The sequence below is a fragment of the Ambystoma mexicanum genome, chromosome 8 (assembly GCF_040938575.1).
Source record: "Ambystoma mexicanum isolate Mex_15411 chromosome 8, UKY_AmexF1_1, whole genome shotgun sequence".
NCBI lineage: Eukaryota > Metazoa > Chordata > Amphibia > Caudata > Ambystomatidae > Ambystoma > Ambystoma mexicanum.
Window position 1 is genome coordinate 447070259 of NC_090929.1, and position 24623 is coordinate 447094881.

General features: G+C 47.1%; 1 long non-coding RNA gene across 1 annotated transcript in view; it reads left to right on the forward strand.

Moving 5' to 3' along the window:
• Positions 1 to 2320: 2320 nt before the first annotated feature.
• The window catches only part of LOC138472063 (uncharacterized), a 32806-nt gene continuing 10503 nt past the window's right edge, over positions 2321 to 24623 (forward strand). Inside the window, exon 1 of the long non-coding RNA XR_011268555.1 lies at positions 2321 to 2414. This is a non-coding gene — a long non-coding RNA (uncharacterized lncRNA). The remainder of the gene's footprint in view (positions 2415 to 24623) is intronic.

The following is a 24623-nucleotide window of genomic DNA, read 5'->3' on the forward strand; positions in this document are numbered from 1 at the left end:
CTTCCGTCCTCCACATTGATTTGCTCTTCAAATTCATCCGCTCTCCACACTCATCCGCCAATAGTATTCATCCTCCTACACTCTTCTACAACTCATCTATGCTTATCCACACTCATCCTTACTCATTCGCTCTCCCCACTCATCTGCTCACGTCCTCCACACTCATCCGCTCTCCACAGTCAGCCGCTCTCCACGCTTGTCGGGTCTCCACGCTCATCCGCTCTCCACGCTCCTCCGCTCTCTACACTCAACCGCTCTGTACATTCATGAGCTCTCAACATTCATCCGTCTTCCACATTCATTTGCTCTTCATCTTCGTCCGCTCTTTACACTCAACCGACCTACACACTCAGCTGCCCCCCACACTCACCCGCCGACAGCATTCATCCTCCACACTCATCTATACTCATCACAGTCATTCGTACTCCCCACTCGTCCAATCACGCCCTCCACACTCTTCTGCTCTCCACGCTCGTCCGGTCTCAACGTTCATCCGCTCTCTGCACTTTCTACATTCCCAGTGGTTTATTCCTATTGTCCACTTCGCTGTTTTCGATCTCCATTGCTCGTTTTAGTTCTGTTTGTCATTGTAGGTTACAGTCTGGTTAGTTTAGCTGTATTTTATTTATTTATTTATTTATTTATTTATTTATTTTGTGGTTTGCTGGGTCGGTGTTATTGTGATGATTGGTGTTGCTGGTTTGGAACCGGTTGGTTTTAGGGAAAGAGCCAGGTTTTTAGTAGTTTGCGGAAGGCTGTTAGGTCCTGAGTTCGGCGGATGTGGGGAGGGAGCGAGTTCCATAGGGTTGGGGCCAAGGCTGAGAATGATGCTCCGCCTAACCTGACTGAGTTTGTCTTGGGAATTACTAGGAGGCCGGCTGAGCTTGATCTAAGGGTGCGAGTGGGGTGATAAGGTATTAACTTTTCTTGAAGATATTGCGGTCCTGTTGGCTTTATACTTAAATCATATACTAATAATGTGGTGCTTTTTATAGCGCTTCATGTACATGGTCCGCTTCCAAGCGTTGTAAAAATCAGTGTTATTGGTACTTGATTCATCGCCCACATAAGGGTGAAGGCATCATCCCATTACTGAAATGAGTATGTTACACTTGATCTATCCATTTCCCGTGCAACTACTTGCCAGAAGTTATCATTGTATGCCAAGGTGCTGACACCATTAGGCAGCTATTGCCATCACATGAGTAAGCCGTCATGCCATTATCTAGCTAGTGCCATCCCATATTAAGTACTCTCACTACATGGCGGTTTTTGGTATTAACTGCTAATGCACTCCGAGCATTTGGCAAGTATTGCTGTAAATGGGTTCTCTGAGGTCACAGTATATGGCAACATGACTGCTTCCCCTCATAGCCCACCTATTTCTCGTGTCTTCCCCAATAGCGTTTGGAAGCAGCTTCTAGGCGTCTTTGTAACCTAACCTTACTTTAATAAAGCTGGGAAGTGCCCCTTCGTGGTATGTTGCCCTGAGCATGAGCATCATTTTAGGGGGAGACAAGGGTGTTTGTCCCTCCCAACTTTATTATTTTGTCCCACTCATTTGGCAGGGGCAACTTTCATTTAGATGTCATGAATTGTATAGACATCTCTTTATTAGGGTGATTTTGTGACCAATCAAAACAGAAGAGTCGATGATTCGCTTTAAAAGTTTTCTTAATGAATCACTGTAAAACATGGTTAACATTTAAAATTGTGTACATTGTGTTGTTTCCATAATGCTCTTTGCTTTTATACAAATAGCCGGGGTCGAGTTCTATATAGCAATACTGTTGTACAACCTGAGTGAGGGCGCCGCCCCCTCGTTCCCAAATCCCCCCCCCCCTAAGAAGTGACGGTTCCCCAAATACATGATTTCCATTTTCAGCACTGGTCTAAACAAAAAAAAAACACGCAGAGCATCTGTACATGGTATGGTGTCTGCGGGTAGCACTCACTATGTTAACCGCTAAGAGCACTCGATGCTTGTCGCTTCACGCGCTTTGCGCTTAACGCGCGCACATCCGCACACTTGAGCGCGCCGTGTCCTTGGCGCAGACTCACCCCCTGCACTTTGCCGCCTCTCGCGGGAGCAGCAGGTGGCGACCGGGCGCTGTGCTTCCCTCATCTGCGGCGATGTGACTCACCCCAAAGGAATATACTCCCGATTCATGTGTAGGGTGCGTTTCACTCGCAGGTGCGGAAGTGGACAGGTGAGCAGCAACGCCACAGGCGAGGCCACCGCCGAACGAGGCTCTGTGTGGGCGGAAGGCAGTGTCTCTGGGCGCTATATATACACAACGCAGTCCAGACCCAGACCAGTCGGCAGGTGAACTGTTGGTGAGCAGGCGGTCCAGACACAGGCGTCTCTACATGGTTAGAGAGTCTGCGCAGGATGGGCGAGACCGACACTACAGGTGAGTCTGGACTCAAGTACTGAACGCCAGGAGAGGTGACTGCAGACAGGAGACGTGTGTCCGGGTGGGACAGGTGACCCCCAGAGTGCAGGTGAGGCTGAACCGAGGCAGGATTCCTGAGTCTGGACAGGTGTGGTGAGCCAACACGCGATGGTGAGTGTATACAAAAGGGGGCCGTGGGAGGTGGGAGTCTGCGCAAATAAGGGCAGGCCAGGCGGGAGAGGTGAGTCCAGCCATGCACACGGGCGAAGTGGGCACAGACATGGGACGTGAGGCTATGACACTTGAGTGAGGGCCGGACCAGGCCGGTGCGTGCAGACACACGCGGGCTACACGCCCTGGCCAGAGAGGTCGCACCACACGTCACAGTTGGCCCCGGGCAAGGCGAGTCAAGAAGAGGCGAGTTATGACAGGGTCGCTGAGTAAGGATGTAACACTGGAGAGGTGAGTCCCCGGGGTGAGTGAGTGTGAACAGGTGACTGTCTGGAGGGACAGGGGAGCCTAGACAGGACGCCAGAGCCCAGGCAGGACAGGTGAACCTGGGCAGGCTATACATCCCAGCAGGTGATGCCAGAACGGGGGTCTGTCTTAAGCATCTTCCCGGGGTCTTAGGGCGAGACGGGCAGAAGAAGGAGAGGAAGAGGCGCCGCGATAGAGAAGAATAGGAGCGGGCCAGGCGTGGCCTCGCGTCCAGGAAGAAGAACGACGGCGGGAGGAGGGGGGGGGGGGTTAGCTGGTGAGAGGATGTGAAAGAGGCATAATGCGTGTAAAAACAACCTGCAGTCAGAGGGACATAGCCCGGCACAGTGGACCCAGGACTACCGCCGTCCCACTGAGCAGCACTACAACGAGTAGTAAGAATCATTAGAAACAGTAGTAAACCGACATGAAGTGCTATACTTGGAGCGCTTGGATGGCCTGCCGAATGCCAGGAGGCGCTATACATATACAAGATAACATAAAAAAACGTGCCATCATTGCTAAAGATGTGGGACTATGAATGAGATGGAAGGTGGCTGGCAGGGAATAGAAATGATGAGGGCAGTGGGACCAGAGGAAGAGAGCGCCCGGCCAAATAGAATCAAAGAGCCAGGGTGAAAAAGAAGAAAGTATTGATTGGGGGTTGAGCTGGGGGGGGGGGCGATAAACCAAGGGCGGAAGTGTGGGATTTAAAGAGGAATGCCTTTGTTATAGGGAGGAGAGAGATAGGTGAGAATTAGGGGGGAGAAGCGAGCATGGCGTGAAAGAGATCTGACATCAGAGGAGGAAGAGGGGAGTCTGCCAAATGTGAAAGAAAAGGGCTGGCAGGGGAGAGAGGTCAGAGAGGAGAGGGAGGGGGCGAGGAGAAAGGGCCTTAGGAGGAGAGAATGTGAAAGAAGCTTAAGGGCTGATGCACGGAAAGAGCAGACGAGGGGAGATAAGGAAGAGGCGAGGAAGGGAAGTAAGAGACAAGACTCATTAAGGAGAGTACAGGGAAGACAGAACAGAAGAAACAGGAAAGATGAGAAAGGTATCGCCACCTCAGCGAGTGGGTAGAGAGGTCGGACTGAGGAGATATTTAAAGCCTGAAGAAGTGAAAGGGCGGGGAGGCAGATCGAATGTGAAAGTGGAAGAAGAGGAGATAGGGCTCGAAATGTGAAAGAAAAATAAATCCCGATATAGGAGGCGCAAGAGGAGAGAATGGGAGGTTGGCGAGAGCTAAGTCAGCATTAAAGGCGAAAGAGAAATGGCCCAGTGGGAAGGGCTGAGATGGGAGAGGGAAGGGAAGGTGAGATAAAAGAGAGAATGTAAAAGAGAGCAAAGGGATGGCACAAGAGGAAAGACGGGAAAGAGGAGAGGTGAGGGGGGGGGGGGGCAGAGAACGAGACAGCTGTCGGCAGTTCAGTGAGAGGACAGAGAGCTGAGCCTGAGAGATTAATTAAAAGGGACTGCAATACTGGACGCGTGTGCGAGGGGAAAGAGGCGTACATGCCGACCAGATGTGCAAGCAAGAAAGCCTGATATATGAGGTGGAGGAGGGTGGTAGGAGAAGGCACGAGGCTGAGGGGGGCAAGAGGAAAGGGGAAGGTAAGGCAGAACAGGGATGGCCCGGGGGGGGAGAAGAGGTAGGACACGGCTGCAGATCCGCCAGAGGACCGAGAGGGGAGACTGAGGCGAGATGCAAAGGCTGATGCGGTGAAAAGGAGAGGGGGGCAACACGGACGTGAAATGGAAAGAAGAGCAAATGGAGTCCGAATGGGAAAGAGAAAGAACGCCCGATACGGGGGAGGGGGCGACAGGTTGGAGAGAGGTACATCAGCATGAAAGCGAAAGGAGAAATGACTCATAAGTGGGAGGGGCCAAGGGGGAGCTGAGAGATGTGAACGAGAGTCCAGGGTTGGGATGGGCTGGAGCAGTGTTAGGGCGCGAGATAGAAGAGAGGAGGCATAAATAGAAAAGGGGGCTGGCTGGAGGGGGGCGAATGGGGAAAAGAGAGAGGAGGCGGCAGGAGAAGAGAGAGCCCTTAGCATTGGTGCCGGATGAGCCTCTGGATGTGGGTGATCTATGCTCTGGGTGGGTGCACGTGTGGGAGGTCCACTATTGGAGACTGGGTATGAGTGCACAGACATTGCTGCCTTTCTAGATGGGAGATCAAAGGTTAGATGCTCTTAAGTACTTTACGTTGGAAGGCAATGTTTCCATTATGATGTCATCAGGTTGAGCAATTTGGTTCAGGACAGAGATACTATCGGGCTAATTATCTAAGCGCGGAAGGTGTACACGCAAAGCGTTAATCATTTACACCTTCCTTTTACGCTCCAGGGATTTTAAAGCCCTTTGCAAGTGGAAAAGTAGCTTGATACAGAACTAACGTTTCTGCAGTCCTACTCCGACTTCAAAGGGCACATACCTGCACGGAGGCGTAAAAGCAGGCAGATTTCACAGGACTCCATTGTAAATGCCATCTACAAAATGTAATTTGCTGGCAGCATTTACATTTTTTTGCAAAAAGCGAAGAGTAAAAGTGATGTTGCCCTTCCATATTCCACTTTGGTTTGTAAACATGGGAAATTGGATGCATTGGTCCCAACAACACATAAGTGCTAATTTAGGCAGTCCACTACATGCAATTAGCACCCAGGGTGGGGGAAGCAGCCAATCCGGTTCCTTGGATCATGGGCTGAAACTTCTAATCTCACCCAGTGTTCCATGGAACCCAATCACTGCGTCCCCCAAACCGCACCACCTTCTTATCCCCAGCCTGCTTCCCTGTCATTTTTATAAGTAACCCCAAATCCCCTCTCCAACCCCACTAACCTGATTGTGGTGCCGGCAACACACGCCATGGCAGCAGCTTAGCTCTGTCTCCCTTTGCCGGCCGCCATTGAAATGGAAGAGGGGTTCCATGTGAAGCCCTGCCTTCCAGCTCCGTGGAGGTCATCTAATGTAAGGCGTCCCGTTTCTTGAAAGAAAATACGCTGCTCTCAGCACCCCGGGGATTGGCACCACGGGGTGACAAAATGACCATCTATGTGTCTTACCTTTCAGGACTAATGGAGTGTTTTGTTGACGGGAGGGGGCTTGGTGGAAGTGATACGCGTTTGAGAATTCCACTAGTTCCGTGTATGCCACGGGTTCTCTGATACTCCAGGTCCCATTGCAAGGGGGGCTGTCAGTTTTAGGTTTGGAGTTGTGTTGGTGCATTCCTCGTGTGAGTGCATCTGAACACTGCCTGGTCCAAATTCTGGAGAAAAGATCTAATCTTTTGGTAGGGATAACATAGCCCCTGTCTGGGGAATCTGAAAGACCCAGCCCCTTTAAGGCAACTGATTCAGTGTATAGAAGGGCGGCTGAAGGATTGTGACCTGGCTGTGGTCAGTGAACCCTGAAATATATTGTCCCACAAGGTGGGCAGGCCCATGGAGAAACGGGGATATGTAACTGATTCCCTGGTGTATGATAGGGTACAGTCTGCCAGACAATGAGTCTGGCAGACTGAACCCTATCATACACTGGGGAATGATTCTGCCTCTGCCTGGCCATGCCTACACTATGCCACGGGTGCACAATTGATGGGTTGGGGCATAAGTGTGCCCAGCATTTACGACGGGCTTGGGGGGAGGGGGGTAGTTCCATGGTTTTCCCAGGATCTGTGCTGAACTTTTTCAGGTGGGCAATTGGGTCTAGTCTAGGTTTCTGTAGGTAGTGACCCCTTTTATTTTTTCCAAACATTTTAATTGAAAGATTTGGTTAACACCATGCCATCGATGTCGCCACTGTCTTCAGTCATTTAGTGTTAGAAATGTCTTCCTTGGATCGCATTTTGCTACTTGAATCTTGCATCTTCGACGATAGTGCGTGTCAGGCACTATGATTAGGTCATCTGAATGAACCCCACTGCATCATCAATGGGGTGAAAGGCCCTGTCGGCCTCTGGATTTGAACCTGCAACGTGTACATTATATGCATGTATTGGACAAGTTCTTGCTGTGGAGTCGCTGAGGAATATGAAGGCTGGATTTATGGGAGATCTGGTAGTCACAGCGATCTGCCTAGAAACATTGCCGGACTAAACCAAGATTCAACCGCAAAAGGGCAGGAGGCTCCAGCTTCTCAGTTTGCGCGTGTAGCCTCTGGAACAACCTCTGCCTGCAGTTGCAGGCTGAACGTTCTTACCCGCTGTTCAGAAAGAAACTCAAAACGCACCTCTTCAACTGACTACTGCACTGTTTTTTCTCCATGCTCCTAACCTTTGTATGTAACTAGCGCATAGGTTCCTACAGGCTTTGGGTGCAGCTTTAAATGTATAAATAAATAAGCAAGTCCGTTTGCTCGGGTGCTTGTGGAAGAGATGTGGGTGCAACCGGTAGGCCACATCTTTGAATAGCGGGTGGGATGGCTCAATATTTCTCCATGCAACGGGTGATCAGATGAGTGGCATTGAGGTAGGTAATAACGCCACGTTATTTAAGCATCGAGCGACTATTCCGCTTACGGATGTGTACCGGATGCTGTCGGTCCAGCGTGCATAAGGCCTACACTGTTTTTGGTGGTTTAACTTTCGTCAATCAAGTCATTGAGCATTTTCCCAATATTGGCTCAGGGTCTTTAGTCACTTGGTATGGATTGGCTGAATTGTGTAGGGTGTAGAACAATTCTTTTGCTTTTGAGCATATCTTTTTATTGGAGTTTCATCAATTTTGCAATGGTAAATAACGATAAGATGTCAAAATGCAGTTACTGCCTCACCCCACCGGAAACACGCACTCTACCATCCCCCAAATAATGAGGATAGCACAGAAGTCCGGCCTCCCCCCCAATTCCCCCACTTCGGCGAGATCCATCCATGTGCTCTGCCACTTGGGACCTCAGTTACGTTGATTTCCGGGCCATGCAATTCAGGGTATTCTTCACTGTCCCAAGAGGAGCCCTCTGGCGAGCACTGCTGCCAGCGCCGTACCTTCTGTCTGCTCGTGTATGGACAGCGGCGTTCCAGCAAAGCCCGACAAGGAGATGTATCCAGGGGCGAACCAGACTCCGAGTCTATCACAAGTTCCTTCGCCCGGGGTCAAAGAGCGGTCACGGGTAAACAAAAGTTCAGAGGCACCACCCCCTCCAGAAGGAAGCAGGTGCCTGCCTCTCAGCTCGTGCAAGCCATGGGGCGCTGGTGCAATCTATGCAACTCTTTGCATGACATTAGGCGGGCACAAAGTGCTGCTGCCCGGACTCCAAGAGTAACCATGCAAACCTCTCTCATTGCGTGTGCCTGTCTCGGCAGGATAGCTCAGGGGCAACGCGCGCACAGAGCAACAAAGTTTCGATCCCCGGGTCGGCGCTTCTGGGTATTAAGCGCGTTATAAATAACCAATTATAATTACAATCGGTCCTCCTTCCCACGCTCCCTCAGGAGAAACACGCATGCGCAGGACCTGCCATATCTTCTCTTAAGCCTTTGGCAGGAACTCCTCTCAATGCTGGCGTTTATGCAATGGGCCGGAAGTCCCCTCGCTGCTCAGATCTGCCAAGGACTCGAGTGCATTTGAAACAGGTGTCAGACCTCTTAGCTGCCAGGCTTGCCAGTAGGCGAATGCTTGGTGCAGTTGGCAGTGATTGCTGTTCTTTAAAGGTGTGCTTAGGGTGTGGCCCAGAGGCGTCGCCTCTTTTTTTTGTGAATAGCCTTCCATTCCTCCCTGGTGTGTAACAAAACAGCGTTAGCTCTCAGTAGAGAGAGTGACCTTGGTTACTTAAGCTCAAAGCTAAATAACTAAAGAAGGATGTCTTTCCCTTGTGCCCACAGAGGCCTCCCTGTGGCTGCGATGGAGCCCATACGTTTATCTTCGCCATCGGGACCCTCAGCCCTTTTTTATTTTCATCCTTATGAAGAGTTTGTAGTTTAATTTTTGCAGGGTCTCCATGCAAGAGATAGCTGAACAATAGTTCATCATTTTCTTAAACTACAAAGGCGATGTCTTCCGGTAAAGCATAGTGAAAGGGTGTAACATTTAAAGGAGGGACACCACTTTACTCAAAACAAATCTCTGATCATTGAGACTGGAAACGTGTGTCAAAAATCACATCCATTCCTGTATTAGACCAAAGGCCTCATGGTGGTTACAGATCTCTGGACTTTGAAGCCCAAATAGGCCATGACATCCATAAGCCGAACCTTTGTAATAGTGGCCCGATCGAGGCGCAAAATGTGATTCTTGAGGGCATTTCAGATTTTCCCCAATTAATCTAATATTCAGAGAGGTTGCCACAGCTGAAGGTGTGATCAAAAATGTTTTGGAAATCTATCTTGGGGTCTTAATTGAACAACATGTTATCCCCGTAAAGAAGTAGTGTACACACTTACTCCCACAAATTGTGCCTACAATGAGCAGGTTCTCCCTGACCCGGCTGTTCAGAGGTTAAAAGGCGATGGCAAAGAGCAGAGGTGACAGAGGACGTCCTTGCCCGCTGCCCCTCTCTAAGAGGAATGGGGCAAACCGGGAACCTCCCCTGGCAAGTCTCACCTTGGGGTCCTTGTACAGAACCTGTATCCAGTGTGGAAGTTGGTTATCAACCCCAATTTCTGTCAGGGCTCCTCTTCGCAGCTATAAGCACCAGGGTAGGCTTGACTGGAAGAGTGGATGGGCTCTCTATAATGTGCCCCAGGCTGCTCATGGGAAGTGGGAGACTCAAAGGGCAATGCACCCCACATTGTCTCAATATATGTTGTGTCTACAGCAGCGTTGGAAGCAGTCAATGCCCAGGAGGAACATTGGCAAGTAACCCCCACATTCCAGGGAATCCTTGCCGGGTTTAGGAACAACCACAGTATTTTCAGCTTCAGTGTCTGGTTCCTGCCTCGGTCGAGATGAACATAGTCTCCGGAGGTATGGTTTCGGGATCTCATGAAAGCTCTCGGAGGCAAAGCCCATCCAGCCGTGGCACCTTTCCCTTTTTGAGAGTTGATATCGCCTCCACTACTTCCTCTTGAGTGATGGAAGTAGTGGAGGCAGCCATGTTGGACAGCCTAGGAACAGAGACGTGTGGATTCACTAGATTCAGAAGTTTATAGGCTCAAGTGAAAGGACTTTATAGTCTCATTGATTGCAGGTTGGGCTCTGGTGGGCTTCCTGCCATTAGTTTGGAGTGCTACGATGTGGAGTTGTTTCTTTTTGATAAGAGGAGCCATCATTCTGTCTGTTTTATTCCTATGATCAGTTAAAGTACAGATTTATTTTTTAATGTGAAATAGCGCATTAACTTTGAATAACTCATGCAGTTCAAATTTCGCTTTCATTGAGTGCCTGCCGTGTGTCCCGATGGGGATCCGCCCTATAGTCTTGTTCTAGTGTCTTTGAAGGTGATTCCGGAGCGTTTCTTTGGGCTCTGTCCAGCTTCTTTAATCCTGGAACATTTCTCAATTGCTATTCCCCTGAGTACCGCCTTTGCGGCATCCCAAAGCATTTGCTTGCTGATTTCACTGGTGTCATTCAGGGTCATGTATTCAGTTAAGGTGACTCTCGGCTCAGCCGTAAATAAAGAAGCCTTCATTATATTTCCAGCTCGAATGGCGCTACAGTTTGGCCTACAATTTAAGCCTAAAAGTGAATAGAGCATGATATGGCAAAGCTCCAGCAGGGAACTGTACTTCATGAGGTGTTGGGGTGGGTATGACGTCCTTTCATTGCCTGCAACTTCATCCCCTGACATTTTAACGTGTATATTACAACGAATATGCACATCAAATGTTTTGGGGGGGTGGTGGGAAAGGACAGATACGGGTTTGTGGGTGTAGGGAATAGCTAAAAATAAGTGGGTGAGGGGATTTTGGGGGGTAACCCCCCAAAAATAAACAATGAGCGTTTTTGTTAGAATGTGCACGTTAAAATAACAGGGGATGAAATTGCAGGCGATTAAATGACATAGAACCTTGGCGTGGCATTCCACTGATAGAAATGATGTTGATATGGGAAAATCGGAGGTAGCGAGGGCACTGGAAAGTGTAGCAGTGAGATTAATAGCTTCCCTCATCCGAGTAGTTGAAAAGGTCATCGGCCTGGCATCGAGAGGTGCTTCTGGACTCTTGGTCTGCCCAGAGTAGGACCCAGAACCTCATTCCAGATGTGCCTAAAAACCAGCCAGCGGTCTGGAGAAGCATTCAGTAATCTCTGGATGGACTGAAAAAATGTCAAACACCTGCGTTCAGCTCTCTGCTGACATAAATACAAAATCCTAGCTCGCCATCGCGACAATGGCGCAACCAATTAGCACCTTAGGTCCACCACCAAGTTCTTCCCTTGAAATAGGGCAGTCCGTTGGAGCAATGTTGCCACGCTGATTTCCTTGCCTACGGTCAGTATGAAGTAGCAGCCAATTTCCCCCATCTTTGCCAGTTTTGACATTATTGACTCTGTAAATGGGTCTCCTGGAATAATGCAACATCCCCGTCAGAGTATTCTATAGAGGTGAACATTTTTGTCCTTCTATTTGTGTTGTTAATCTCATTAATATTCCGGGAAAACAATTGCAGGGGTTCCTCATGCTTGGCGGAGTGGATGTCCGATAAGTAGGCTCTTTGTGTGCTTTGGTGGTAGGATTTTGTCACCCAATTAATTACTCACCAAGTTGCTTGGTGGTTTGGCCGGGAGTCTTCTGCTTAGAGAAAACATTGTGGATTTTGTTTGGAACTTTATTAGCAACAGAGTTCTTCTCCCCTGAATGGGACTTTTCTTGGGAACACCCACTCTGTAGGCTGGAGTCCTCCTCTGCTGGAGACGAAGTTATATGGATGGCGTTGGCACAACTAAAATATAACAGGACAAATCCCCATGTGTGTCGAACTTTGCAGGAGGTTAGATTAATCCTTGCTTCTGTACATTTCTGTGTCTCAGGGTACCAAGAGCCAGAATTGAAAAGAATTTGATCTTGTGACCAACCCATGAAATCTCACCCTAAACCCTTCGCCACTGGCATGAACTTTTCCTTCAGACTAGTGAAGAAAACCGATAATGGGGTGCCTCAGGGATATACCCAAGGCAGGCCAGGGTCCAAACGACCAATGCTCCCTGTCTAGTTCTGCAGGATCACTAATTCAGCAATAAGACCCAAGCCGTGGGGGCATTACTGAATCAGGTAATGCCCCCGTGGCTCGGGGCTTATTGCTATAAGTACCCCGGCCCGCAAGACCAGGGTACTAAAACCATTTTTTCTGTTCTGAAACGCTACAGCGTTTCAGAACAGAAAAAAAATGTTCAAAGAAATGGCCGCCGGGGAAAGGAAAACGGAGTTAGTTTTCCCTTTCCATGGCGGCCATCGGGAGCAGACGTGCTGGGGTCAGAAGTGTTCCCAGCACGTTCGCTCCCGAAAAAGGAGAAAACGAAGGTAAGTGGAGTTGGAAGGGCAGGGAGGGGATTGTTTGCAAGGGAGGGGCGAGGAAGAAAGAAAATACCTGAATCCCCAGCGGGGGAGGATGGCAGCCTCCAGCCGTGTGGAGGGTCGGAGCGGGGATTGCACTGTTTCGAGCCTCCTCATTGGCTGAGGGGCTGCCACGCCCCCTCGCCGGGAACAAACTAAAAGAATCCTGGCTGAGGGATTCCCGATCAGGTAAAGCCCCGGCGATGGCCAATCAGAATGTTTGTTAGATTCTGATTGACCCTCGCCGGGTACTGTTGTCCAATTAAAGGATCTCCTTCAACTGGTTTAAGATGAATCCTGCCACCCTCCGCCCTCACCAGGACCACAAGAATTGTGACATTATATTCCCATTCTATCGATTCATGGTCAGATGGTGTCCTTTTTTGCAGTGATTGGGAGGGCTCTACTGCTTCGTGTGGCTGCCTCATCTTCAAGATGTGGTATTCTGGTCTCCGCTTCATCAATTCTCGTGTTGACCACGCCCAGATCCATGCATAGTTCCTCCACGTCAGATGTGAGGAGACATCAACCGCCATTATTTGCATCAAGGAATGCCTTTCTTTCAGCGCACATTCCCTATCCCTCTTGACTGGGTCCACTGACTTGCAGTTTGTCGTCCAAATTCTTGGACCTGGTCTTTCTACGTTGCAGTTGACAGAGCCATGCCTTTGATGCTTTAGAAACCGTCTCTCCGCCACGATGAATGTATCCCTTCACGCCAGAGAAAGCCACGCAAAGGCAAACCAGCCAGGTTTTTTTTCAAATCTTTAGGAACTTGTCCTGCTTGAGCATGCGATGGCCAAGTGTGGCCATTTAAAGGCCAGGTGTGCAATTGGGCTCATTCTAGGGGATGAAGCGATCTCACTCCTCCAGTGCTGCCCTCCTATCTCCACCATCTCATGGTCGACCACTATCTGACACACCCGCTGCTGTGCGCAGGTCGGGGAGCAATGTTCAGATGGCGTCCCTGACTACCCTCAGTGCCCGGTTGAGTTCCTCCCCACAACGGTGTAATTTCGAAAACAAAAAGCCAGAGATATGCGCCACCTGGAGCCACACCCTTATCCAAGCAAGACTGCGGCCACCCGCCACTCTAACATGTTTAAAAAATAAAGGCAAACATTACCATGTGGTTCTGGAGATATGGGTGGGATTTGCTCGCTATACTGTGTCTCTGTCCTGACCGCCACCTGATTCGCCAATTGCAGCCTGTTTGTAGTCAATCACATGGCGGTTTGGTCCTAGTTGCTAGGCAAGAAATCCCTGAGACCCGAGAAGAGCGTGGAAACCCGGAGTCTCCAGGCTAAATCCGGGCACTAGAAAGGCATGTTCCTCGCCATAGAAGCTCTGAAAGGCATACCACCGCAGTGGTAAATTCAGGTGTCAAATCCATCCTCGCCCCATTACACAAGTCTGTTGCAGGCAGGAAGAAGCAGCAGCTCTCCCCACGGACTGCCAATTCAGACGACGCTTGCCTTTTCTGCCACCAGCCTCGACCTGATCCTGAGAATCCATCCTCACTTAGGCCTCTCTGCATTCCCTGCTCTGTTAGGGATTTGCCTAGGAAATCAGCCCCTGGGGCGTGTATCTATTCTAGCTAAACCATCAAGGCCCTCCAGCGTCCAGTCAGGCTGGCATCCGCGCCTGTGGTGACAGCGTTCGTTATGGAGCGCCCTCGCTCTCAGGCCCGTGCTACTGGGACATCGGTGCCAAGGGCCCAACAAAACCTTAATTTCAAGGTGGCGGGGGGAACCCTTAAAATGTTGGGAGAGGCGCTAACTTCAGAGATGGTGGGAAAGGGGTAAACGTATTTGTGTGGGGGGTGTCTAACTTATTTACACATTCTAATGAGACTATTCTAGTGCAGCTTCAATGTTACAAGCAGTTAACGCTCTCCTTTACGTCTAAAAGACCCTACTTAAGGACTGCTGCGAGAATGAGCGGTTTCCTGCCCCCTCGCTACCCTTCTAATCACTGGTGTGGCAGGCAAATACTAACCCCACATCACGATTTAATGTATTCATATGAATGCAGGCGCTAACAGTAAAATGCTTTGTTAGTAATTGACTTTGTTAACAGTGAAGCCCAGACACCGTTTAACGTCTGTGTCCTGTTCTGTAGAGCAGTCAGGTCGAGTCAACATAGCCCACCATTTCGGGTAGGAGTGGGGGCGGGGCTGAAGCCGGTTCAGCTCAATGCCATTGCTCCACTGACGGGCACCGATCTCAGGGAAACCTCATATGTCATGGCAACCTCAGTTGTCGCCCTGCAGTCTAGGTCTTCAGTGCGGCTCAGTTTCACTTTCGAGGAGTTGTCCGTTTAAAAGAGGATTTCCGGTAAAAGGCGTGGCTCAAGTTCGGCAGCTCTTGGTGTAGCCAGCCATTTTCTCTGGGGCTCACTAGGTCCACACCAGCAGTCATATTTTTTTAAAAAAAGAAGAGTGGCTCTTTTTCTTCGAATATCCTTTTGTGAACTGCTTTTATTTATTTTTAGCCTGATCACTTTGTCCTCAATGTACATAAAATACAGGTTCGTTATTTCAGATTGACGCCCGTAATTGGTTTAAATGCCTTAGACAACACTGTCATCTACTGGCTAGATTTTGAATTTTTAGGTTTCGTCTCAGCCAAAATCAATACCATTTAGTGGACACGCACCCACTGGGAAACAATTCTCAAATCCAGAAGCAATGGGAAATTAAACTTTCAGGAGCACCAACATTGGGTGTCTGGGCTCAACTATGTGGTGCCCATTATTAAACTGTGCTAACAGTAGCCAATGCTGCACTCCAGCAGGGGAAACAGATCATTGCACTGAGAAGCATGAGGGTGAAAGTGGACATTCACAGAGGGAAACTTTGGGGACATTTCTGTGTTGGTTCCACCATATGCAGGCTAGTAGGCATACGTAATTACTGTATGGCCCTGGCACTGCACGGAGGCCGCAAAAACAGGCACATCCCTCTGACAATTGTTTTGTTTGAACACACCGCTGCACGTGCCATTCTGGGCCGATTTGGGCATGGCAATCGCTGCCGGTAATTGCATGCTTGTGGGTGCCAGCGAGGCGAGGAAAAGTATTGTACCTCGAAATACCTGGGGGTTGGTGAAAACGATGGCATTTGAAGCATACTGTACCCGCGACCAGCCTTGGACTATGTGGGGAAGGCGTAACAGCACGTCTTTTCAGCAGATTGCATACTTTTGAATCTTACATGTGTGTATTTCACTACAGTACCCCGGATCCTATTTCATGCTGACTGGGACTCTGGGTCTCATGTATTAGACTCCTTGTGCTTGTATGTTTGAACACATTACATGTAAAGCACGGCTGAATAAAGCTGTCCTGCTGAAAAGGTCATTCCCCGCCGCTGCTGGAGTTTCCTATGGTGCCAATATGTGCCAGCTCTTATCCCACTTGTATTGCCGTGCAGAGAAGGGGCCGTCTGGGGAGTGCAGGCTATGCGTATGTTTTTTGGATTCTTAGTAAAAGATATGCCAGTACCATGTGTTTTGCTCATTTTATCACGCGGCCACCATCTGACGAAGACGTCTGTGGGACTTGCAGAGAGTACGCATTTTACCATCTCAGCATAATATTTATGGGTCGTCCAATAAAGGTACCCAAACCCGGATTTGTTGTCATTGTACAGTTGGACTAACTCAGCGTCAAACCTTTTCGTTGGGTTTAGCTGTGAAGTTGTGGGCTGCAACTTCAATTGCCTGAATTGAACTTGCATTGCAGAGCAAGCGGGGGAGGTCTGAAGGCAAATTATGCACAACATTTAAAAGAAAGTCTTGTGCCTCATTACACGGAAGGCGGTAAGGGTTAACGGTCACTGTTAATGGTACCGGTGACCGTTAACCTTTACCGCCTTACTACGAGGCCCCTTTGCGGGTTGGTACTTTAACGCCTGCTTTTTGCAGGCGTTAAAAACCAACCCGCAAAGGGACCCAGGGAGCTAATTACGGTACCGCAATTTGCGGTACCATAATTAGCGCCTTCCCCATTCCTATTATGACCTATGGGGAAAAAATGGGAATGGGGAAGGGCAATGGGGGAAGGGGGAATTACCGCCCCACCAACCTTGGAATAGGGTGGTAATTCCCCTTTCCTCCAAGGCGGTGCCAGTATTTTACCGGCATGGACCAAGGTGCTAACAGCACCTTGGTCCACCGCCTAGCGTGTAATGAGGCCCATTATGTTTGTAACTAAGCAAAGGCAGACCTCTTTATTTTGCTGCACCCACCTTCCCACTGCCTCCCTGTGACAGAGACTTGAAGATAAGCAGAACAGAGTTGTCGAGAGGAATTTGATTTCGCCAAAGACACATTTTCAAAAGTAGTTTTTCAGGCAAGTCCATTTTTCGCTTCCTCCTTTTTGTCTCTGATCTGCGGCAGGGTTGTTTATGGGAGATCGGTGGGTTGGCCACCATTCATGCTGGTGTACCGGAGTGTTAGGCTGGCCATTGGAGGCAAGAGCCGGTGGGATGGATTGGTTGATATAGGTTAGTAAGTCATCACTTGAGTCTAGGAGTGTAGAAGTTGGCAGGGTGCCGTTATTGGATACCTGTAGGTGCTCTGTGACACGGTAAGTGTGTTGACATGGCAAAACAGCGGCAGGGTTCAGGCAGCTGCAGTAAACAGAACTGGCACCCATGCACCAAGAGGCCCGCACTGCGGCTTCAAAGGGCCAGAAAACCCCCATTTGACCTGTTTTACAGTCTTTTGGTTAGATGGCTGGGTGACCCCGAGGACACACTCAGCTGAGAGTGGGCTCCACTTCTTAGGTTACAAGAGGAGCGCAGTGGCTTTTGCGCCACACCCTGTAGCTCTGCAGCCATGGCAGGTACCTTTTGGGGTGACAGTGACGCTGTGAGAACTGGGGCGCTCTTAAGCCAGTGCTAGCTCCTCTGGAAGTCGTCCGCTTCCAACAATCCATTCCCAAACTCTCTGTTTTTGCTGACTTTACTCTCTTAAGGTGGAACGGGGCAACCCCATATGCATACATAAGAGACTAAATCACACCTGCTGGGAGACCTGCTCATTGTATTCCACTCTAAAAAGCTGCGGGGGTTCATCAACTACTGTGCAGGGGCACACATCATGCATAGGAAATTGTTGATCCCCAGTCCAGACAGAACTGAGAATGCATGAACTAGTCCTTTGTATCGTGCACTGAGCTGCTGTGGAGACAGTGCCCTACTTAGCCAACATTTGCAGGTGTACTTTGGGGCATTCTTGGTCTTTTAGCGGGACTAAGTGCCATTTAAGTAGATGAAATGACATGCCGCACTGGAGTGAAGGAGTTCTACAGTGAGTGCTGGCTTTGTTTTTCCAGCAGTGCTTCACCTGCTGGATTTGTATGCTGGTAGACATTGTGCTGGCTTTGAGATGAGGTGGCTGCCTACCTATAGGTTGAAGCAAGAGTTGTGGTTGCTCCTGTTAATTGAGTAAGGAGCACAGTTGCACTTGGACACCTGTGCAGGGATCTTCTTTGAGTAGGTGTTATATAGGTCTTCACTTGTCCCATTTAGGTTTAAGTAACTCATCCAGCCCTTGCATTCTGGTTTTGTAAAGCAGGCTTTTTTAAAGGGGAAACATATCTACAAGTAAAAGAGCTGACAGAGAGTAACAGGACGAGCTACTAAGGACATGACTCAAGGTGGCAGGTTTGTTTATCATTTGAGGTGGGTTTTCATCAAGCCTTGTTGACCAGGCACTTGCAAGGAGGGGTGGGGGAGGGGAGTATTTGCAAATCAGTCTCTCAGTGGTGAACCGCAGTCCTTCTGTTCCTGTGAAGGGAGCTGTCTAGATGCCACATGTTCACAGAGGAGCCAGGATTTTCATGTTTCCCTTATTCTGACAATTGTATGCAGCAAAAAGCATGCTCTTGAAATAATTTGCATTCCCATGATGCATTTCTGAGTGGTTCGAACTGAAAGTGAACTTCCAAGGATGGCTAGTGGGTAGGGCTGCGGGGCGTGTGGTTTGTTAGCTGAAACGGACCAGTCTCCTCTCACATTTCAGGTAGAATAGTTTCTCATGTTTTTGTAAACTCACCATAACTGATGGGGCTTGCTAAATATGTCAGACTATACCACACTGGTGATCCTTGTAGGATGACGTGTCAGCAGCACCGCGCATTACAGTTCTAAATTCCCCACTAAGATGATCATATGGCATGACTTGTAAATAGCGCAGAGAGGTCCGCAACCACCAACATGGCGGGTCTGTGCCCCCCTCCCTCCCTGCTATTTTGATTGTTTTAGTGAAGAAGTATATCAATCAGGCACGAAAATCCAGCCCGTCCTGGGTTTCTACGTCTTTTTTCCTTAATTCAAATAATCGTTAATGGGATAAGGCTGACAATTGCGCATCTACAAAGACACATCATAGAGACATGTGTAATCAGTGGAACTTAGATACTGTTCTTATACTGCGCATACCTCTCATGCCATCTCATACAAATATGCCTTTAAAATTCAAAAGAAGACAGTTACCTAAATGTTTAGCCTTTTCAATGACCATTAATACATCACAGGGACTTACGCCCCCTTCCTAGAAGCAATCAGTGGTAATTACGATATTTTAGAAGGGGGACAGAAGTGACCCTATAAATTATCAACCGATATTGACCTTTTTAGATATGCTAGAATGGTGTATGTTAAGCCGGGATCGGCTAGTAATAATTTAATTGGTGTTGATCTAAATGGCCTTTGTTTAGATATCTATCAACTTCCCATAGCTGCTCCTGCTAACCACAATAAGACTCCAGAATTGAGTAAAGGTTAGGTCTGAATGCAGTTTATGAATTTATGGGGCTTACTAAAATTAAATGGCAACTTAAGAGGTGACCTATCGTTTCAGCCAACTTGGAAAATAGGGAGTTCCTCTGGAACTTTGGATAATATCTTCACCTCACAAACATTGTTTGATAAATGTACGAATATTTCATTTGTAGATACCTCTCCTAGTGATCACCTTGCACTTCAATTATCAATTGATTTGAATAATTGCAGTTGGCTCAGGGGTTCCCCTAATGAAATATTGAGTAACAACAATGCAAGGAGACAAATTAAATTGAACCCTAAGAACATTTATTTATTAAATCAACAGACATGCACTTTAAGGGTCAGTTTATGTACCTGGCTTAATAGCTGTAATTCTTCTCCTAGCAATTTCTCTGATACTATGAATACATTTATACACAAAATCACTACAAAATACAGACTTGTAGCCAATAAAGCAACATGCTTACGATGCAATTGTCCAGCAAAAGAAAATGGAGATGTGAAGACAACTTGCGTCTGCATCAACGAACAAGCAATTTAACATCATAGTAGTACGTAAACACATTAAGCAAATATTTAAAGATTGGCTTAAAGCCAGCAAGCATCTTATTTTGCAAAGGGACACAGAAATAATGCTACAGTCTCTTTCATTTAACAACACACATTGCTTTGAGGACATCATGAATAAATCAGATATGCTACAAACCGAATCTCAAGTTAATCCCATTGCAGAATCCATTTGGTGTAACTATTTCATGGATGTATATGCCCCTATCACCTCTTCTCTAAACCCAGATTGGTTCCTACCCAAATATTATGATGATCTGAATGTTGTCGTTGAAGACATTGAACTAATAATTTAAAGCTTGAAATCTTCTAAGGCCCAGGTCATTTTGAAAGGGGGTTCGTCTTCATGGAGCTTGATTCTCAAAACTCTATTTGACTAAATAATTAGTCATGAGTTAATATCGCCATCATGGAAATTGTTGCATCTAATTCCCCTGTTTAAAAAGGGTGATAGATTATCGCTTGACAGTTATCAGCCTATAGCCCTTCTGACCTCGGCCAGTAAAGTTTATTCAGCCTTGATTTTAGCTAATCTAAAAAACTGGATGCGTCAAAAGTTCATCATCGATAAAGCCAATTCTGGGGTTAGGAAAAGATTGGGTACGAATCTCAATGGCCTCATACTCACTCTTGCAGACAGAGGTAAATCGGTTGGGTCATCCTATCCTTCTAGCCTTTATTGACCTGACCTCAGCATTGGATGGGGTCACCAGAGAACAATTATGGGGAAAATTGACGAACTGGTTGTGCCCACCTCATTTGGATGCTATTTACGGAGACATCCATGCAGATTCCAAGGTGCAAGTGCAGCTAAGTTCTGATGGCAGACTGTCTTGTCCTATTACTACATTTAGAGGGCTGCAACAGGGCTACGTTTTGGCTGTAGAATTGTTTAACATTTACATAGCCAACCTTGTGTCAGCCCAGTGTCCCTCTAAGGCCTTTCTTCCTTGCATAGCTGGCATCTATTTTCATTGCCTAGCCTATGCAGATGACGTAGTTCTCATAGACCAAACTCCAATTACCTTCAGTGCTGCTTCAATTCTCTGTAAACCTATATTCAATTGAATGACCATTCAATATTTTGTTTCTGTGGTCTCTAAATGGGGTCATCATTGGGAAAGTTGACAAATGCAAATATCTGGTTTATACCATCAATGGGATTATTAACTCCAAAGACAGCATGGGTAAGCTCTGTCTTCGTGCTGCTTCACTAGCGGCTCATATGAAAAGAATTAACAGAACATTTGCTTGATTTTTTTCGCTCATTCCTACCATACGATTCTACATCCGACAAATGCTCTGTAAAAAAATGTATGGTGCTGAAGTGCATCCTAGCAAACTCAAAATTCATTGGGGGTCATTACGACCCTGGCGGTAGGGGGTTAACACGGCCGGTAGAGCCGCCGGCCCCATTAACCCCCTATTGCCGCATTCAGAGGCTTGCTTGTGGGACCCGCTAAGGATGCCTGGTTTTACCAGGCATCCTTAGCGGGTCCCGCGAGCAGACCAGCATGCTAACAATGGGCCCATCATTAACGGGCCCGTTGTTAGCATGCTCCCCATTCCCATTGAGCCCTATGGGGTCTCGAATGGGAATGGTGATGGGTTCCTGGAGTGGGGAAATACCGGACCCTCCAAGGTCGGAATGGCCCGGTATTTCCCCGTTCCAGAAACCCGTACCCGGTACCCGGAATGGGGGTAGCCATGCCGCAAATAGCGGCATGGCTACCTCCAAGGTCGTAAGGACCTCCATTGACTTCAATTAGAATCTATATTTTGGAAAAGAGTAATGAATTTACCGAATGCAGTTACCATTGTGACTCTCAGTTATGAACCTGGTCTTCTTTCAATCCAGGCCACCATTAGTTGGAAGAACTGTCCTTATGAAGAAATATTTTAGATCCTCCTGCCAATTCTTTGTATACTGATAAATACAATCTCATGCAGTCTATGGCGTCCATTGCACTTAATAGTTGGATTCAGGATTGGGTAACTATATTGGAATCTCTAAATCTAACTATGCTGGATCTTCTTTAAAATCCTTCCAGTGTATAGAGAAAGTTACAGATTTGGGACTGGAAGCAAACAAGGAAATTGGCCTGTAAACATACATTATTTTCCTACATTGTGGCAAATGAAAAGGCACTAAAACCTTTGCCTAAATATCTAAGTAATTTCCCCAGCAAAAAATGGATGGTAGGCTTTCTATACATTTTAAACGTAAATTGTACCCAACCATGGAGATAATTGGATGCCGTCAGAAGGTGCCAAGAGAAAATAGATTGTGAAGATACTGTTTTTTTATGTTGAAACTTTAGAGCACTTGTTTATTGATTGCACTGCTTTGCACGTAATCCGATTGAGTTTTTTAATCATTTTTTACATAATGAACGAACTCTCCAATTGAAAGAATTCTGTCTAAGGATTCTAAATGGTAATGAAACAGCCTTAATAATTGTGATGATTAATTACCTATAAGTAACTTGAAAGTATACTTTTAATCAGCGATTTTAAGTTTACAATATATTTCTGTAATTTCCTACATTCTTTTTTTTACCCTTTTTTAATCTTGCCATTTATTCAGGAATTGTATAACTATGTGTGTAATATTTGACTGTTTTGTTTTTTACTTTCATTGGTATTGTAATTTAATTGTTGGTGAAAAGGTTGTAATGAACCAAGCACAAAAAAGTGTATGCCTTCAAAGAGGTCTTTGAGGCATGAGGTACATACGAACAAGACTGGTTCACAAGAAGATTAAATTGATTGATTGATATTTAAATTCTATCAAGCTCGTACACAAGTGTTTCAGAGCGCGACAAGGCAAGGGAGGGGGACAGGGGAGAACAAAACAACAATCTTACTAGGCCCAGTGACATTGAGAACGCGCAAGTGCATGGAAGGGTCCTCAGGACGTTGAAGGTGGGGGAAGGGGGAGGTTCTTAAGAAGCCACACCCAGCGTAGAATATCCTGTGGTGCGGTGGAGAAACGGATCACCTGTAAAATAACTCCTTGAAATGAAATAATGCAAGATTTTACATAAAGGCAGTCACAAGAAGGGTCCAAGGGAAATGTACAATTAATCATTTGGCACAAGGCCATTGCTCTTTCCTTTACACTAACAACTTTGATACAACCTTGAGCAAAATTATGACATCTTCCAAGATACTGATATGTTTCCAACAAGATAATACACACAAGAGGGCTCATTTTAGATAGAGCTGTAATGCAACAGCTCTTTGTCAACTATTTGTATGGCGGAGAGGAGGGGTGGAACACAAATTGTGTTTCTGCCCTCCCTTCATCTCCACCATATAAATGCTCCAGCATCTGCGCCAGCATGGATTTTTGTGCCGGCACAAATGCTGGATATCTAGAAAGGGGTCTGCTGGCTTTATGCACGAGCATAAAGCAGGCAGAACCCATAGGGATCCCTTGTACGTGCCACTTGCCATGCTCACGTGGCAGGGGGCTTGTACAATTAAATCCTCCCTGACCTGCTTGCAAGTCGGGATGGTTTCATTTCAATTAGGAACACTGCTTACCATGGATTGAAATGAAACTTGTCGGGGGGGAGGGGTTTAATTGTAACTGTGAGTCCCCACTTGCCATGCAAGCATGGCAAGCAGCACTCATAATGAAAAGTAAATGCTGCCTGGCACGCGAGAAGGCCAGGCAGAGTTTACTCACTTTGCACTGCAGTGTGCAAATGTGAAGGGGAAACGGCAGTGTTCACGCATTCATGCCGCCTTGTGTCCTTTACATTTGCACCGTGCAGTGCAAATGATGATGTGCCAGCAGGGAGCCGCTTATGTTACAGTGTAAATCTAATGACCATGAATTTAGCAGCTTGCTCCTGGGGTCATAGAAGTGGGACGCCTGCACTTGTTGCTAAGACTCGTGGAACAGGTTGTCATGGTGGAAAATATCAGTCTTAAAGGAGTTTAAAGATCAGCTTATCTGCATCGTTTAAGTGTTTCTGGGTGAAACGTTCTGTACCCTCAATAAATACAAAACACAAATAACACCACGCAAGGGCCATGTTGGCGATTTCATTCTAAATAGCATAGACTGGTGCTATCCCTGTTTGAGCAAATGCATAAAAATATCATGTTTTAACTCTTAAAGTGTCATTTATAAGATGTATAGCCTCTATTTGCAGAGTCGGGAAACTGTTTGTGCTATGAGTAGATAAACCTTTACCAGTAATTCACAAAGGAAAGTTATTCACAAGTCTCACCAAAGGTGATTTCTGCAATCCAAACACTGAACTCCTGGCTTTCTTTAGGCAACCACAAGGTAAAGCTGAAAGAAGTGTACACACATTAAACATCCACATGAAAGGCGCGTGTCACCCAGATACGGCTAAGAAATCAAGGTATAATAGTCCGATGCGTATTACTGTTAGCAAACAACGTCAAGGGAATGCAGTCAGTAAGGTTGGATTGGTAGCATGGATTGTGCAATGCATTCAAGAATGTCATAAACAAGCCAGTAAGGCACATCATCACAGACCACAACTGTTGCACACATGGCCACATTGCTCCTAGGTGGAGTTCAATATTTACTTTCACAAAGCATGATCTTGATGTTACAACATGAACAGACACACAGGTGAGAATGACTATTTCAAAGAATCTATTTAATGCTGTTCCAAGCTGTCACCCCCACCCAAGATGCTTTAAGTACTGCTGGTTCACCTATGAACAGCCTGAGAATCTGCAACAAGATCTTTCCTGCAAGAGAAACTCTTTGCTTAGCAGTAGCAGTCGTTCTGCAGCTTGTGTATATTGTAGGTTCACATGCAGCCCACTCAATTTCCCCTTAAAGAGTAAAAGAAAAAGTCACATCTACAAAATAATACTAAACGTAACAATGTATTGATTAAATAGTGCCTTGATGCCCTTCTTTGTGAATGTTGCGCTCTACAAATGCTTTAACATAACAAATAAGATGAACT